This window comes from Euleptes europaea, chromosome 4, assembly GCF_029931775.1.
Source record: "Euleptes europaea isolate rEulEur1 chromosome 4, rEulEur1.hap1, whole genome shotgun sequence".
In the NCBI taxonomy this organism is placed as follows: Eukaryota; Metazoa; Chordata; class Lepidosauria; order Squamata; family Sphaerodactylidae; genus Euleptes; species Euleptes europaea.
The window spans coordinates 106,339,733-106,354,763 of record NC_079315.1 but is presented as its reverse complement, the minus strand read 5'-3'; the positions used below and the strand labels follow the sequence as shown (position 1 = coordinate 106,354,763).

Below are 15,031 nucleotides of genomic sequence, written 5' to 3'. Positions count from 1 at the left end.
TCTGCAGATCTGTAGACTTGCCCAACTATGTAAAGTTGGCAGCCCCAGTGTGGGGCTTTCATGATCCACATGGGGGCCAGCCGGATATTATTAGACATGGTGGTGGAGAGTGCTGTCAAGTCACAGATGACTTAGGGAGAGACCCTGTAGGGTTTTCAAAGCAAGATACTTCAGAGGTGGTTTGCTATTGGCAGCCTCTGAGTAGTGACCCTGGACTTCCTTAGTGGTTTCCCAGCCAAGTACTAACCAGGGCCGAGGCTGCTTAGCTTCTGAGATCTGATGAGATTGGGTTAGCTTGGGCCATCCAGGTCAGGGCTATTATTAGATATAGCGACCAGGGTTGCCAACTTCCAGGTACTAGCTGGAGATCTCCTGCTATTACAGCTGATCTCCAGCCGAGAGCGATCAGTTCACCTGGAGAAAATGGCTGCTTTGCCAATTGGACTCTATGGCATTGAAGTCCCTCCCCTCCCCAAACCCCGCCCTCCTCAGGCTCCGTCCCAAAAACCTCCCGCCGATGGCGAAGAGGGACCTGGCAACTCTAGGGAGAACCCAAACATAAATTCTGCAAGCAAGCCCAGAAAACACTGCTAATGCAAGCCTATTGTACAAAGAACATTATCTGGCAAAAAGTGTCTTACATAAAAGGAAATTTGTAGTTTATAAAAAACAGTCTACATGTCCACAATGCTAATGTTTGTTTTTTTAAATATTTATAATTTATAAAATAGGTTATACTTGCTGAATCCCAGCTAGTTTTTAACCTTTCCGCAGTTACAACACACATTTAATTCACATTTTTATCCTTTGTGTGTATGAGGACTAGAAGCTTTAAAAAAAGTCAGAACTACTGAAAGTTCTTCAGATGTGACATCAACAGTTCTCAGGCTAGGATGAGTTCCCCATTCCCTCCTGCCAAGCATTCGTCTTTCAGGCCTACATGAAACAATTGTATATAAAAGGTATCAGGGAAATTTCTTTTCTACTCATTTGTTTACAGGCTTTGTTGACCTTTCTTTCTACTCTCTGCAAAAATATTATTACGCAAAAGGGTAATTAAATTCTTGCTAAGGACTCGGGTAATAAAAATGCATGACACAGCTTTGGAAATGCCAGCGTGTAGCAGGTCTGAAATACAGCTGGAATTTCTTTCAGGGGAAAGAAAGGAACCCTAGGTAAAAGATCTGACAAGCGCTCAAAAGACTTTTGGCACTGCCAAGCCGTCCGATTTAAGCCCCCCTGTGTGAAGCAAAGAGGCATTCCACAAAAATCACACATTGTTATGATGCCGTAAAACAGTGTGAAAACTGGAGAGCAAACCACGGCTTCTGGAGACGCTGCCTCTCTGAGATTAACAGCGCATTCCTGAAAGGAATGCCTGCGCCGGGTTTAGGAGGCAACCCAGTGGCGTTGCCTGCCGAAACCACTACTGCGGTGCAAAAAAACCGTGCAACCCTCATAGGTAATGCCTCCCAGGGCGCCGTCACGCCTCCCGGCTCGCCGCCGCAGCCTATGCTGGCAGCCGGAAGCCAGCAGGAGGCTGCGGCAGCGTCCGGCTCCAGCGCTGCTGTGGTGGTGGCTGGGGACCAGCGGCCGGGCCAGAACGCCAGCGTTGGGGCCACTCACGCCGGCATGCGCCTTCTGGACGCCGGTGGTGTGGGCCCCTGCGACAGCGGAGGCCGGCGTTGGCCTCCTAAGGCCTTTCGGCCCAAATTTCAGGAATGGGCTGTATAGCTCCTCTTCTATTGCTGTCCCTCATCTAGTCGTCTCCCTTGCCATCATAACTGAGACTGCAGTCTCTTCGAGGTAGGGGCCTGTCCTTTGTTGCTTAGGTTACTCTGTACAGCACCAACTACATTGATGGGATGTCATCTACTGCACAGAAATAGTTATCCAGCATTCAAAGGGATTATGCGAGACCATCCCTTTCCTTTTCTTAGCAGTTTTACAGAGGAATCCTAAGAACGTTTGCTTAGGAGTAAGGCCCATTGCGTAGACTTCAGTAAAATTCCAAATGTTTAGGATTGCTCTCTCAAGTTCATAACTCTACCCCAAGCAAGAAAACCTCCCTTTCTTCTACTGCAAATCGTTCTTCTGCCATTGTATTCTTATCAGTGGCATAGCTAGGGTTTTTCGGGCCCTACTGGAGGCCCTGCATCCTAGGACCCAGGAGTCTTAGTAGACCATACACTGAACATGAGTCAGCAGTCTGATGCGGTAGCTTAAAAGGCAAATGCGATTTTGAACTGCATCAACAGAAGTATAGTGTCCAGATAGGGTTTCCGGGTGCCCGCTGGTGGCGGGCAAACCCCCGGTAATGTGCCCCTTTGCCTGCCGACGAGCTGAGGGCCGGTAGGCAATCGTGCACAAGCACGCTGACGCTGCACTTCCAATTTACAACCAGAAGTGCCACCTCGCAAGGAGCTTTAGACCACTTTTTTAAAGCGTCGCTGCGGCCCTTTACCACTCAAACTAAGAGTGGCTTCTTGCGAGGTGGCACTTCCGGTTGTAAACCAGAAGTGCTGCGTTGGAGCATGCGCACACATGCGCGCACACAGGATTAAAACGATCAAAATCTCACGCTGAACGTGAGTGGGGACCTGGCAACCCTATATCCAGACCATGCAAAGTGATAGATTCACTCTAGTCTGGTTAGACTTCACTTGGAGTACTGTGTTCAGTTTTGGGCACCACAGTTTAAGAAGGATGTAGTCAAGCTGGAACGTGTCCAGAGGAGGGCAACAAAGATGGTGAAGGGTCTGGAGACCAAGTCATATGAGGAAAGGCTGAAGAAGCTCGGTATGTTTAGCCTGGAAAGCAGATGACTGAGAGGTGATATGATCACCATCTTCAAGTATTTGAAGGGCTGTCGTGTAGAGGACGGCACACAGTTGTTTTCTGTTGCCCCAGAAGGTTGGACCAGAACCAACGGGTTGAAATTAAATCAAAAAGAGTTTTTAGCTAAACATTAGGAAGAACTTCCTGACAGTTAGAAGTGGTTCCTCAGTGGAACAGGCTTCCTCGGAAGGTGGTGGACTCTCCTTCTTTAGAAGTTTTTAAGCAGAGGCTAGATGGCCATCTGACAGCAATGCTGATTCGGTGAACTTAGGTGGATCATGAGGGAGAGGTAGGGCTGTCAATTCGGTTCGGTCCGAACTGAAAATCAACCGAATTTCCCCTGATTCGGTGATTTTCAGTTCGGACGGATCCGAACTCAAATCTGGCGGGCAACCGGGGGGGCCGAATTCAGCGAGTTCGGGAGTTCACGAATAAATTCGGCCAATTCGGCCCCCCCTTCAGGGCAGCCCGCTGAAAGGCGCGGGCTGCCCTTTAAACTGATCTGCGCCTCCCAGCTGGGAGGCACAGATGAGTTTAAAGGACAGCCCGCCTCCCTTCAGCGGGCTGCCGTGAAGGGGGGGGGTTGTCCTTTAAACTCATCTGTGCCTCCCGGCCGAGTTTAAAGGACAGCCCGCCTCCTTTAAAGGACAACCCCCCCCCTTCACGGCAGCCCGCTGAAGGGAGGCGGGCTGTCCTTTAAACTCATCTGTGCCTCCCGGCCGGGAGGCGCAGATGAGTTTAAAGGGCAGCCGCGCCTCTCCAGTGGGCTCCGCTTCAGAGGCGCGGCTGTCATTTAAAGTCATCTGAGCCTCCCGCCCGGGAGGCTCAGATGAGTTTAAATGACAGCCCGCGCCTCTCCAGCGGAGCCCGCTGAAGGGGGGCGGGCTGCCCTTTAAACTCATCTGCGCCTCCCAGCTGGGAGGCTCAGATCAGTTTAAAGGGCCCCCGCGCGCCTTCAGGGAATCCCTGAAGGTGCGCTTCAGCCGAATTTTCCCCCGAACTCCGGATCCCCCCGAATTACCGGGGATCCGAAGCGGGGGAGTTCGGACTTCGGACCGTACCGACCCCACAAGGGTCAAATTCGGCCGAATCCGAACTGTACCGAATTTTTTTTTTTTTTGACAGCCCTAGGGAGAGGACATGAAGGGTTCCGTCGGTGCTTGGCTCTCGTGGCCCTTTCTTACATGCCCAGGGTAATGCCGATATTCGCCACTTTGGTGTCAGGAAGGAATTTTCCTCCAGGACAGATTGGCCAGGTTTCCGGGATGTTTTTTTGTCTTCCTCTGGGCATAGAGCTGGGGTCACTAGGGAAGCAGAGGTGGGGAGACAGTTTTGAATTGTGCAGGGTGTTGGACTAGATGACCCTGGTGGTCCCTTCCAGGCAGCTCTGTGTTTCCATGTTCCTATCTCTATTCATCCTTTGCATTCATAATGTACTAATTTATACAGCAGGGAAAATAAATGACACTTGACAAAATAGCCTCTGGCACTTAGATCCTTCCATGATACACTTTAAACCATACCCAAAATGAAATAATAAACCTTGCCCTTTGGAGATGCAGCTGGGTCTCTCTTTCAGCCCAGGTTAGCTCTAAGCAGCCTGACTTGAGGCTAGTCTCCCACATGAATCTGTCTGTTTTTGTCCTGCCCAAGGAGGTCAAGCGGGCATACCCCTCTCCATTTTAGCTTGTGCTACGCAGATCAGCCCACTGTTGCTGCTCTGAGAAAGTGCCATCAAGAACCTTATGGCGACCCCATATGGTTTTCAATGCAAGAAATGAACAGAGATGGTTTGCCATTGCCTAATTCTGCATAGCAACTCTTGACTTCCTGTGGCACTGCATACATCAGATTTCCACAAAGCCAAAACAGGCATATGTCTTTCTGTTATGTTCTGCTATTTCATTTAATTTATTAGATTTCTGTTTACACCATCCAAAGTGAGGCTCTCTGAGCAGCTCACAATAAAAGACAAAACAATATCAATAAAGCACCACATAGAGAATAAGTATATAAGCAAAGAAAAAGAAGACAAGAACTTCCACTGAGAATCTAGCTCAAGACAAAGTTCTTTGAAATGAAATGACTTTCACCTACAACCTGAGTGCAGTTAGCAAGGCTCCCTGGGCAGAAAGTTCTATCCATTGCGCAGTTACTGGCAAAAAGGCTAAAGATTTTAGAGCTACCTGTTGTACGGGCAACCACCAAAGAGCCTCTGCATCTCATAGAATCATCAAGTTGGAAGGGGCCATACAGGCCATCTAGTCCAACCTCCTGCTCAATGCAGGATCAGCCTAGAGCAGGGGTGGGGAATGTTGGGCCCGGGGACCATTTAAGGCCCGCAAAATCATTTGTTCTGGTCCTTCATGGGTCCTGGCAAATCTCTACCTCAGAAGAAAAATCTCTTAGAAGCATCTAAGACTGGCGATCTGCCCCCTCCCACGGACAGGAATAGCCTCTATTCAAGGCGGATGTGAGTTTGTTTTGCTGAGAAAAGGAACCTTTTTTCCCCCTTGCAGAAGAGTCATTAGCTATGGAGCTGCTAGGACCGCCCAAGAAACTGTGTTAACCCTTGGAGGGCTTTAAGAGGGGAGTGGACATATTCATGGAGGAGAGGGGTATTCATGGTTATTAGTTAGAATGGATGCTGGTCATGCTGCATACCTATTCTCTCTAGTATCAGAGGAGCATGCCTATTATTTTGGGTGCGGTGGAACACAGGCAGGATGGAGCTGCTGCACTCGTCTTGTTTGTGGCTTCCTAAAGGCACCTGGTTGGCCACTGTGTGAACAGACTGCTGGACTTGATGGGCCTTGGTCTGATCCAGCAGGGCCTTTCTTATGTGCTTATGTTCTTATGTTCTTTCCCACCTGGGCCACAGAGAAACGTATTCCCTCTGTACTACAAGAGGGCTGGGGGCGGAAGTGGTGACAATGGAGGGGTTAAAGGGGGCAGGGCCAGAATGCGTGCAGGGGGGGGATTCTTAGTCAGTATGTCCTCATTTCATCCCTGCAGGTGGAGGTAGCAGGAGCCGGCTGTAGAATCCGGCCCCGACCATGCAGTGCAGGAGCAACTCCGGCGTGCGGCTGGACGGCTACGCCTGGCTGGTGCAACAGACCATCCTGTGCCACCAGGTGGGCGAGTGCACCACCGGTTGGATGCCTGCCTGCTTGCCCATGCCAGGGGGGTCATCTGGGGCAGCTGCCTGCTTGGGGCTTGGTCAGCTAATTTTTAAGTTGATAATTTTGTATGGCCCGCGAATGATGTTATAAATATCCAAATGGCTCTTGGCGGTAAAAAGGTTCTCCACCCCTGGCCTGGAGCTCTAGGCTCTGCTTAAGGACTGCCAGTGAGGGGGAGCTCACCACCTCCCTAGGTAGCTGATTCCACTGTCGAACGACTCTTACTGTAAAAAAAATTCCTGATATACAGCCGGTACCTTTCCGCCATCAATTTAAACCCATTATTGCGAGTCCTATCCTCTGCTGCCAATGAGAACAGCTCCCGGCCCTCCTCTAAGTGACAGCCCTTCAAATACTTAAAGAGAGTTATCATGTCCCCCCCCTCAACCTCCTCTTCTCCTTAGTAAACATTCCCAACTCCTTCAGCCTTTCCTCGCTGGGCTTTGTCTCCAGGCCCCTGATCATCCTCATTGCTCTCCTCTGCACCCGCTCCATTCTGTCCACATATACAGGGAGAGAAGGAGGGAGGAAAATACGCAATGAAGCTTTCTTAAGGTATTATAAACATTATTCTCTCCAGCCCAATTTCCATTGCAAATGCTGTTCTTTTAGAACGTTTGAAGTTCTGCTGTCTACTAAAAATGTCAACAGTGACTTCTTCTATCCTTTGATGCTCTAATTGGCTCTGAAAAGAACACTGGCATTCATTTGAAATTTGTTTCCAAATTAAAAAAACATTTCAAAATCTAAATCTAAAATTCAGTTTAATGGACTTGAAACGTTCAAATCTCATAAAAAATTAAGGCGAATATTTAAATTTCCATCCTCTCTAGAATCCAATTAATGTCTCCCTGATTCCTTTTTAAAAACCTCTCTTATTCATGGGAATGTCCAAAAGTAAAAACATGACCCTACCCCCCAAAAAGAAATATTTCTTTACTTAAGAACATAAGAACATAAGAAAGGTGCCTTTAGGAAGCCACAAACAAGACGACTGCAGCAGCACCATCCTGCCTGTGTCCACCGCACCCAAAATAATAGGCATGCTCCTCTGATACTAGAGAGAATGGGTATGCAGCATGACCAGTATCCATTCTAACTAATAACCATGAATACCCCTCTCCTCCATGAATATGTCCACTCCCCTCTTAAAGCCCTCCAAGCTGGCAGCCATCACCACATCCTGGGGCAGGGAGTTCCACAATTTAACTATGCATTGTGTGAAAAAATACTTCCTTTTATCTGTTTTGAATCTCTCGCTCTCCAGCTTTAGCAGATGACCCCGTGTTCTAGTATTATCGGAGAGGGAGAAAAGCTTCTCCCTGTCCACTCTCTCCAAACCATGCATAATTTTATAGACCTCTATCATGTCTCCCCTTAGCCGCCTTCTTTCCAAGCTAAACAGCCCTAAGCATCCTAACCGCAGACCTTGCCCTTCTATATGCTTGACAATTCTATCTTTAATAATGCTTTCCACTAATTTACCCGGAACAGACGTTAAGCTAACTGGCCTGTAATTTCCTGGGTCCCCCCTGGAACCTTTTTTATAAATGGGTGTTACATTGGCCATTCTCCAGTCCTCTGGTACAGAGGCTGATTGAAGGGACATATTACATATATTTGTTAGAAGTTCAGCAATTTCCCATCTGAGTTCTTGAAGAACTCTAGGATGAATACCGTCTGGTCCCTGTGACTTGTTAGTTTGCAGTTTGTCTAGATGTTCTAGGACTTCCTGCCTTGTTACCACTATTTGCCTCAGTTCCTCATTTTCCCCTCTCCAAAATCTCTGTTCAGGAGAAGGACTCTGCCCTGTATCTTCAACAGTGAAGACAGATGAGAAGAATTCATTTAGTTTTTCAGCAATCGCTTTATCCTCCCTTACAGTTCCTTTACTCCCATTGTCATCCAATGGTCCAACCACTTCCCTAGCTGGTTTCCTACTCCTAATATACTTAAAGAATTTCTTATTGTTTGTTTTGATGTGTTTAGCAATATGCCCCTCAAAATCTTTTTTTGCATCTCTAATTATCTGCTTGCATTTCCTTTGTGCAAGTTTGTGTTTGCTTCTGTTCGCCTCGTTTGGGCAAACTTTCCAGTCTCTGAAGGAAGACTTTTTTTCTCTAATTGCTTCCTTCACCTTACCCGTTAGCCATGGTGGTGACCTCTTGGACTTATTACTACCTTTCCTGACCTGTGGTATACAAGCTAGCTGAGCCTCTAGTAATGTGGACTTGAGTAACCCCCAAGCCTTTTCCAGAGATTTAACCTTCTTAACTGTTCCTTTCAACTTCCTCTTTACCAGTTTTCTCATTTTAGAGAAGTTCCCTCTTTTAAAGTCAAAGGTAATTGTATGAGATTTCCCAGTCACTTTCCCACTTACATCTAAATTAAATTTGATGCCATTGTGATCACTATTGCCAACTGGCTCAACTACATCCACATCCCACACTAAGTCACCGGCAGGACCACAGAGTATTAAATCCAGGATTGCTTCCCCTCAGGTTGGGTCTATGACCAACTGTTCGAGGGCACAGTCATTTAAGATGTCTAAAATTTTTATCTCTTTGGCTTGTCTGGAGCATACATTTATCCAATCAATATGAGGGAAGTTGAAGTCTCCAGATAAGAGTAGACCCTAAGTGCTATAAGATTTTCAGAAAGCAAACATCAGCAATAGCATAATAAATCTGTGAGCAAAATAGTAACACATGCAAACACATACGGAGTCCAATGAGGGAGGGGCAGGCTCCTTAACGTTCATAATCCCCCAATCACTCATAGAATCAGAGTTGGAAGAGACCACCAGGATCATCTAGTCCAACCCCCTGCACAATGCAGGCAATTCCAAACTACCTCCCCCTCACACCGCCAGTGTCCCCCAGTGTCCCCTACTCCATGCCCAGAAGATGGCCAAGGTGCCCTCACTCTCATGAACTGCCTAAGGTCATAGAATCAGCATTGCTGACAGATGTCCATCTAGCCTCTGCTTAAAAACCTCTAGGGAAGGAGAGCTTACCACCTCCTGAGGAAGCCTGTTGCACTGACGAACTGATCGAACTGTTAGAAAATTCTTCCTAATGTCTAGAGGGAAACTCTTTTGATTTATTTTCAACCCGTTGGTTCTGGTCCGACCTTCTGGGGCAACACCCCTACACACTAGGGTTGCCAGGTCCCTCTTCTCAACCGGCGGGAGATTTTGGGGGCGGAGCTTGAAGAGGGCAGGGTTTGGGGAGGGGAGGGACTTCAATGCCATAGAGTTCAATTGCCAAAGCGGCCATTTTTCTCCAGGTGATCTGATCTCTATCAGCTGGAGATCAGTTGAATTAGCAGGAGATCTCCTGCTACTACCTGGCAGCTGGCAACCCTACTACACACACACCCAGTGACCCCTGCTCCATGCCCAGAAGATGGCCAAGGTGCCCGCCCTCTCATGATCTGCCTAAGGTCATAGAATCAGCATTGCTGACAGTTGGCCATCTAGCCTTTTCTTAACAACCTCCAGGGAAGGAGGGCTTACCACCTCCCGAGGAAGCCTGTTCCACTGAGGAACCGCTCTAACTGTTAGAAAATTCTTCCTGATGTCTAGACGGATGTGATAAACCATGCAAGCTGCATGAGGTGGAGGGGAACCAGAGAAGAAACTTTATTGGGACAGATAGCAGCAGGCTGCAGTACTGAACCTCTTGAATCCAGTTAGGGTTGCCAGGTCCCTCTTCGCCACCAGTGGGAGGTTTTGGGGGCAGAGCTTGAGGAGGGCGGGGTTTGGGGAGAGGAGGAACTTCAATGCCATCGAGTCCAATTGCCAAAGCTGCCATTTTTTCCCAGGTGAACTGATCTCTATCGGCTGGAGATCAGTTGTAATAGCAGGGGATCTCCAGCTAGTATCTGGAGGTTGGCAACCCTATATAAGGATCCCTTCGAGTCAGGATGCAGAGGTACAATTTGATTGGAGTTGGGAGATATGCATAGAGGTAAGAAATGCAGAAAATTAGTATCTGTGATGAGGGGAGAATCCTATGTCCTTATTCAGCTCCTCCACCCGAGGAGTTCATTGACCCAAACTTGTTGATGAATTCTAGTTCAGCAATCTTTGAGGCTTCTGTGCAGGAGGCTTCTCTGTGTTCAAAGTAGCAACAAATACAAACAAATATGGGGTGTAATGGGAGAAATACACATGCCATGTTCATTTCTGTGATGGTTTAGGAGGCCTGAGTAGATTTACAGCCCAATACTAATGTCCTGGTGTACAGGCGCTCTGGTGCCTGCATAGCCTTATGACATCAAGTATGCTCTTCCAGCAAGGAAATAACGGGGCGGGGGGGGGGGGGGAAATCTTATTAGGTTAAGGAACTTAGAGCATAGCAACAGCACTGGAATCCACTGTGACACAGGCAACATCAATCATGAAGCAGCGTGCTGACGGTGCCCCCATCTTAGCCATATATGGAGAGAACCAGCTGATCTGACACACCTTCTCCATGCCCACCACACATGGATACAAAAAGCAGACCATGAAAGGCGTAAGCCAAACGCAGCACACTCAACTGTGTGCAGGATTGGCCCAAGGATTTTGGGTGCTCAAGTCGCACACAGCCCATGTGGCAAGGAGGTGAGAAAGGGGTGCCAAGCTTCCTTGGCTCCCCCACACTGCAGGGAGGTGGGAAGATGGCACCCAACCTCCTCAACCTCCATGCTGCGGGGATGTGGAAAGATTACGCCTGCCCATGTCTCCCCTGCATCGCAACAAGAAGCCACCACCAACCCTCCTTGACTCCTGGTTGTGGGGCAAGACCCAGCAGTAGGGCACAGTTGTGCCTACCCTCCTCACACCCTGCACCCAGGTGTGGTGCGACATGGCAGGAAGCCACCACCTGTCTTCTCACCCCCACATCACAGTCAGGGGGGTGTAGCAGAATGAAGGAGGAAGAGGGCTGGGCCTGCCCCACCGCCAATTAGGGTTCCTAGGTCTCTCTTTGCCACCAGTGGGAGGTTTGGGGGGGGCAGAGCCTGAGGAGGGCAGGGCAGGGTTTGGAGAGGGAGGTACTTCAATGCCATAGAGTCCAATTGGCAAAGCAGCCATTTTCTCCAGGTGAACTGACCTCTCTCAGCTGGAGATCAGTTGTAATAGAAGAAGAGGAGGAGGAGGAGGAGTTGGTTTTTATATGTTGACTGGCTCTACCACTTAAGAAAGAATCAAACCAGCTTACAATCACCTTCTTCTCCCCACAAAAGACACCCTGTGAGGTAGGTGGGGCTGAGAGAGTTCAGAGAGAACTCCGCCTTCTGACCTGCATAGAAGGGCTAATGGATTTTCAGTTAACCTGTGTCTGATGAAGTGAGCTACGAATCACACAAACCTATACCTTGGAAGAATTTGTTGGTCTCTAAGGTGCTAATGGACTGAATTTTTTTTCTGCTAGTACATAGTAGCATTGGTATTTGGTACGCAACTGAAACTAGCAAACACAATGTGAGCATGCATGGTAACTTTCTACATGGTATGAGCTGCACTGAGAGAGTTATACCACCTAAGCACTCTGAAGGTTGCCATGGCTTAGTGGTAGAGCATCTGCTTGGCATGCAGAAGGTCCCAGGTTCAATCCCCGGCATCTCCAGTTAATGGGACTAGGCAAGTAGATGATGTGAAAGACCTCTGCCTGAGACCCTGGAGAGCTGCTGCCGGTCTGAGCAGACAATACTGACTTTGATGGACCAAGGGTCTGATTCAGTATAAGGCAGCTTCATGTGTTCATGTTTCACCCCCTTCTTACTGGTGCCATCCACACTTTGTTGGGGATACTATGTAGTAACTGGGTCAAAACTTGCATATCCCCTCCATGGAGTGCAGTGTGGTGTGGTGGCTAGTGTGTCAGACTAGGATCTGGCAGACCCAGGTTCGAATCCTTGCTCTGCCATGGAAGCTTACAGGATGAACTTGGGCCAGTCACACACTTTCAGCCTACCTCACAGGCTTGTTGTGGGGATACAATGGAGGAGAGGAGACAAATGCAAGCCACTTTGGGTCCCCATTGAGGAGAAAGGCGGGATATAAACGAAGTAAATAAATGAAACTCTGCCTGCAGTTTCTGTTTATGCCGTCCCATTGGGCCAGGCTCTGATTCTGTAAGGCACAAGTGGTTATGAATCCAGCAGTCAAAGTGTAGCACAAAATGTCCCTCCTTTACTTATCTGTATGGGTCACTGTGTGTGTGAGTGTGTGTGTGGGGGGGGAGGTAGTTCAGAATTTCCTGCATTGTGCAGGGGGTTGGACTAGATGACCCTGGTGGTCCCTTCCAACTCTATGATTCTATGAGTCTGTGCTGGATGTCAAAGTGAACACATGAACACATGAAGCTGCCTTATACTGAATCAGACCCTTGGTCCATCCAAGTCAGTACTATCTACTCAGACCAGCAGCGGTTCTCCATGGTCTCAGGCAGGGGGTCTTTCACATCACCTACTTGCCTAGTCCCTTTAACTGGAGATGCCAGGGATTGAACCTGGCCCCTTCTGCATGCCAAGGAGATGCTCTACCACTGAGCCACAGCCCCTCCCCAAGGGAGAGAAGCAGAGATTCCTGTTGGGTGCTTGCATAACTCTGAAAGTATTCAAGGAAGGTGGAGGATCTACATGGATTCTGAGGAAGTAAGTTTTAGCAATATGCTCTTCCTATGTTTGCGATCAGCATTGGTTGTGCAAAGTGTTCCCTTATTGTGCAAAGCACCGTTTCTCCAACCACCTGAATTCCTACTTGTGCATCCTAAGTCTGGCAAGGTTATTTGTACAATTTGTGCAGACGTGTTCCCACTTCACAGAGGTGTCTGTTGATGCTGCGTGCAACTCTGATAATGTATTCATTAACTACTGTACTGTCCTTTGGGATCTCTCTAGTCTGAAATGTGATCATTCAGTGAATGGATGAGAATTTTAATTATCTGTCTACTTAAGCACTACCTTGCTGCTTCCAGGCAGACTGTATTGAGAACATTCCCTTTACTATACAATAGCCTTCACTCTGCATTTTTGTAGGCTGTTATTATTTTATCCAGTTTCTTGCCTTGTTTTTTTAAAAAAATCAGGAACCAGACTAAACTAGAAAAGAGAAGACTTCACATATTTTGTTCACAAGACAGGCTTGGCAGGCTCAAAGGAAAAAATAAAGGAAGGAAAAAAGGAAGGAAAGAAGAAGCATTAAGGTGGGGAGGGTTGCATTAGGGCATACAAGTGGGAAACCAACAGGGACGTGCAGGGGCATCTAATTTCCCCCTCCACCATATTTCCTCTTTCCCCTCCCTGAAAGCCCCCACAGCTTCTCCTCTTTTCCTGCTTCCTTCTCATCCAATAGACAACCTACCTTTACCTGGCCCAAGGTCACCCAGTGAGCTTCTATAGCAGAGTGGGGATTTGAACCTGGACGTCCCAGATCCTGAAACCCTAACTACTATACTATACTACTGTGGCTATTGTGGGATAGTTGCTGTTGAACAATAGCAAGCAGTTGGGCCTGGGCAAGCTGCATCTGGTGGTTGCTGCCTACTCTAACCCAATGAATCCTCTCTCAAAGGCTAAAACAACCCTGGAAGGGGCCCTACCCTCTCCCCCTAACTTTTACTGATAGATACCAGTGCTTGAAGGCTGGCCTGTTGTGGCTGCCTAGCAATGGCCACTGAGGGCATTCATTTCTTAAATCTACAGGTGTTGCTTCTATCATTTTCGGGGGGTTTAACCCCCAATGGTTTTGTTGATTTTTTTTTTTTTTTTTTTTTTAGATTTCAGATTTTTTTGCAACCTGGGGCTTTTCTCAGGTTTGTATAAACGTCTGTCCATGGCCCCAGTAGCCAGATTTAAGTAGCCACAGGTACTCTGGACAAGAGGCCACAGTTAGAACAGAATATGGAGAAACGGAATGGTTTCCAATTGGCAAAGGAGTCAGACAAGGATGTATTTTATCTCCCTATCTCTTCAATCTATATGCAGAACATATAATTAGGAAAACTGGATTAGATTTAGAAGGTGGAGTGAAAATTGGAGGGAGGAACATTAATAATTTGGGATATGCCGATGACACTACATGATTGGCAGAAAATAGTGAAGCTTTGAAACGACTACTGCTGAAAGTTAAAAGAGAAAGTGCCAAAGCAGGACTACAGCTGAACATCAAGAAAACAAAAGTAATGACTACAGGAGAATTACACAACTTTAAGGTTGACAATGAGGAAATTGAAATTGTCGAAGACTTTCTATTTCTTGGCTCCACCATCAACCAAAAGGGAGACTGCAGCCAAGAAATCAGAAGGAGAAGGAGACTAGGAAGGGCAGCCATGAAGGAGCTAGAAAAGATTTTGAAGTGTAAGGATGTGTCACTGGCCACCAAGACTAGATTAATTCATGCCATCATATTTCCTATTACTATGTATGGGTATGAAAGCTGGACAGTGAAGAAAACTGATAGGAAGAAAATATTTTCAAAGAAAATTTGAAATGTGGTGTTGGAGGAGAGTGTTACGGATACCGTGGACTGCCAAAAAAACCAAATCAGTGGATTATAGATCAAATCAAGCCTGAACTGATCCTAGAAGCTAAATGACTAAACTGAGGCTATCGTACTTTGGTCACATCATGAGACGACAAGAGTCACTGGAAAAGACAGTCATGCTAGGAAACGTTGAGGGCAGCAGGAAAAGAGGAAGACCCAACCAGAGATGGACTGACTCAATAAAGGAAGCCACAGCCCTCAATTTGCAAGATCTGAGCAAGGCTGTCAAAGATAGGACATTTTGGAGGACTTTCATTCATAGGGTCGCCATGAGTCGGAAGCAACTTGACGGCACTTAACACACACACACAGGTGGGGCCACATTGAGAATTATGTGACAGCAGAAATAACCTGCTTATCCTAGTCTTCTTTAGGAGTCAATCGTTGATAGAAGATCAGTTCTCTCCTCCATATAGCAGACTATGGTAGTTGGGGTTGTGTATTGCAAGAGGAATATTAGGCAATATCATTCTTC

General features: G+C 47.5%; 1 protein-coding gene across 1 annotated transcript in view; it reads right to left on the bottom strand.

Moving 5' to 3' along the window:
* Nucleotides 1-15,031, bottom strand: part of ADAMTS12 (ADAM metallopeptidase with thrombospondin type 1 motif 12) — a 207,670-nt gene that overhangs the window by 135,954 nt on the left and 56,685 nt on the right. The window lies entirely within an intron of this gene.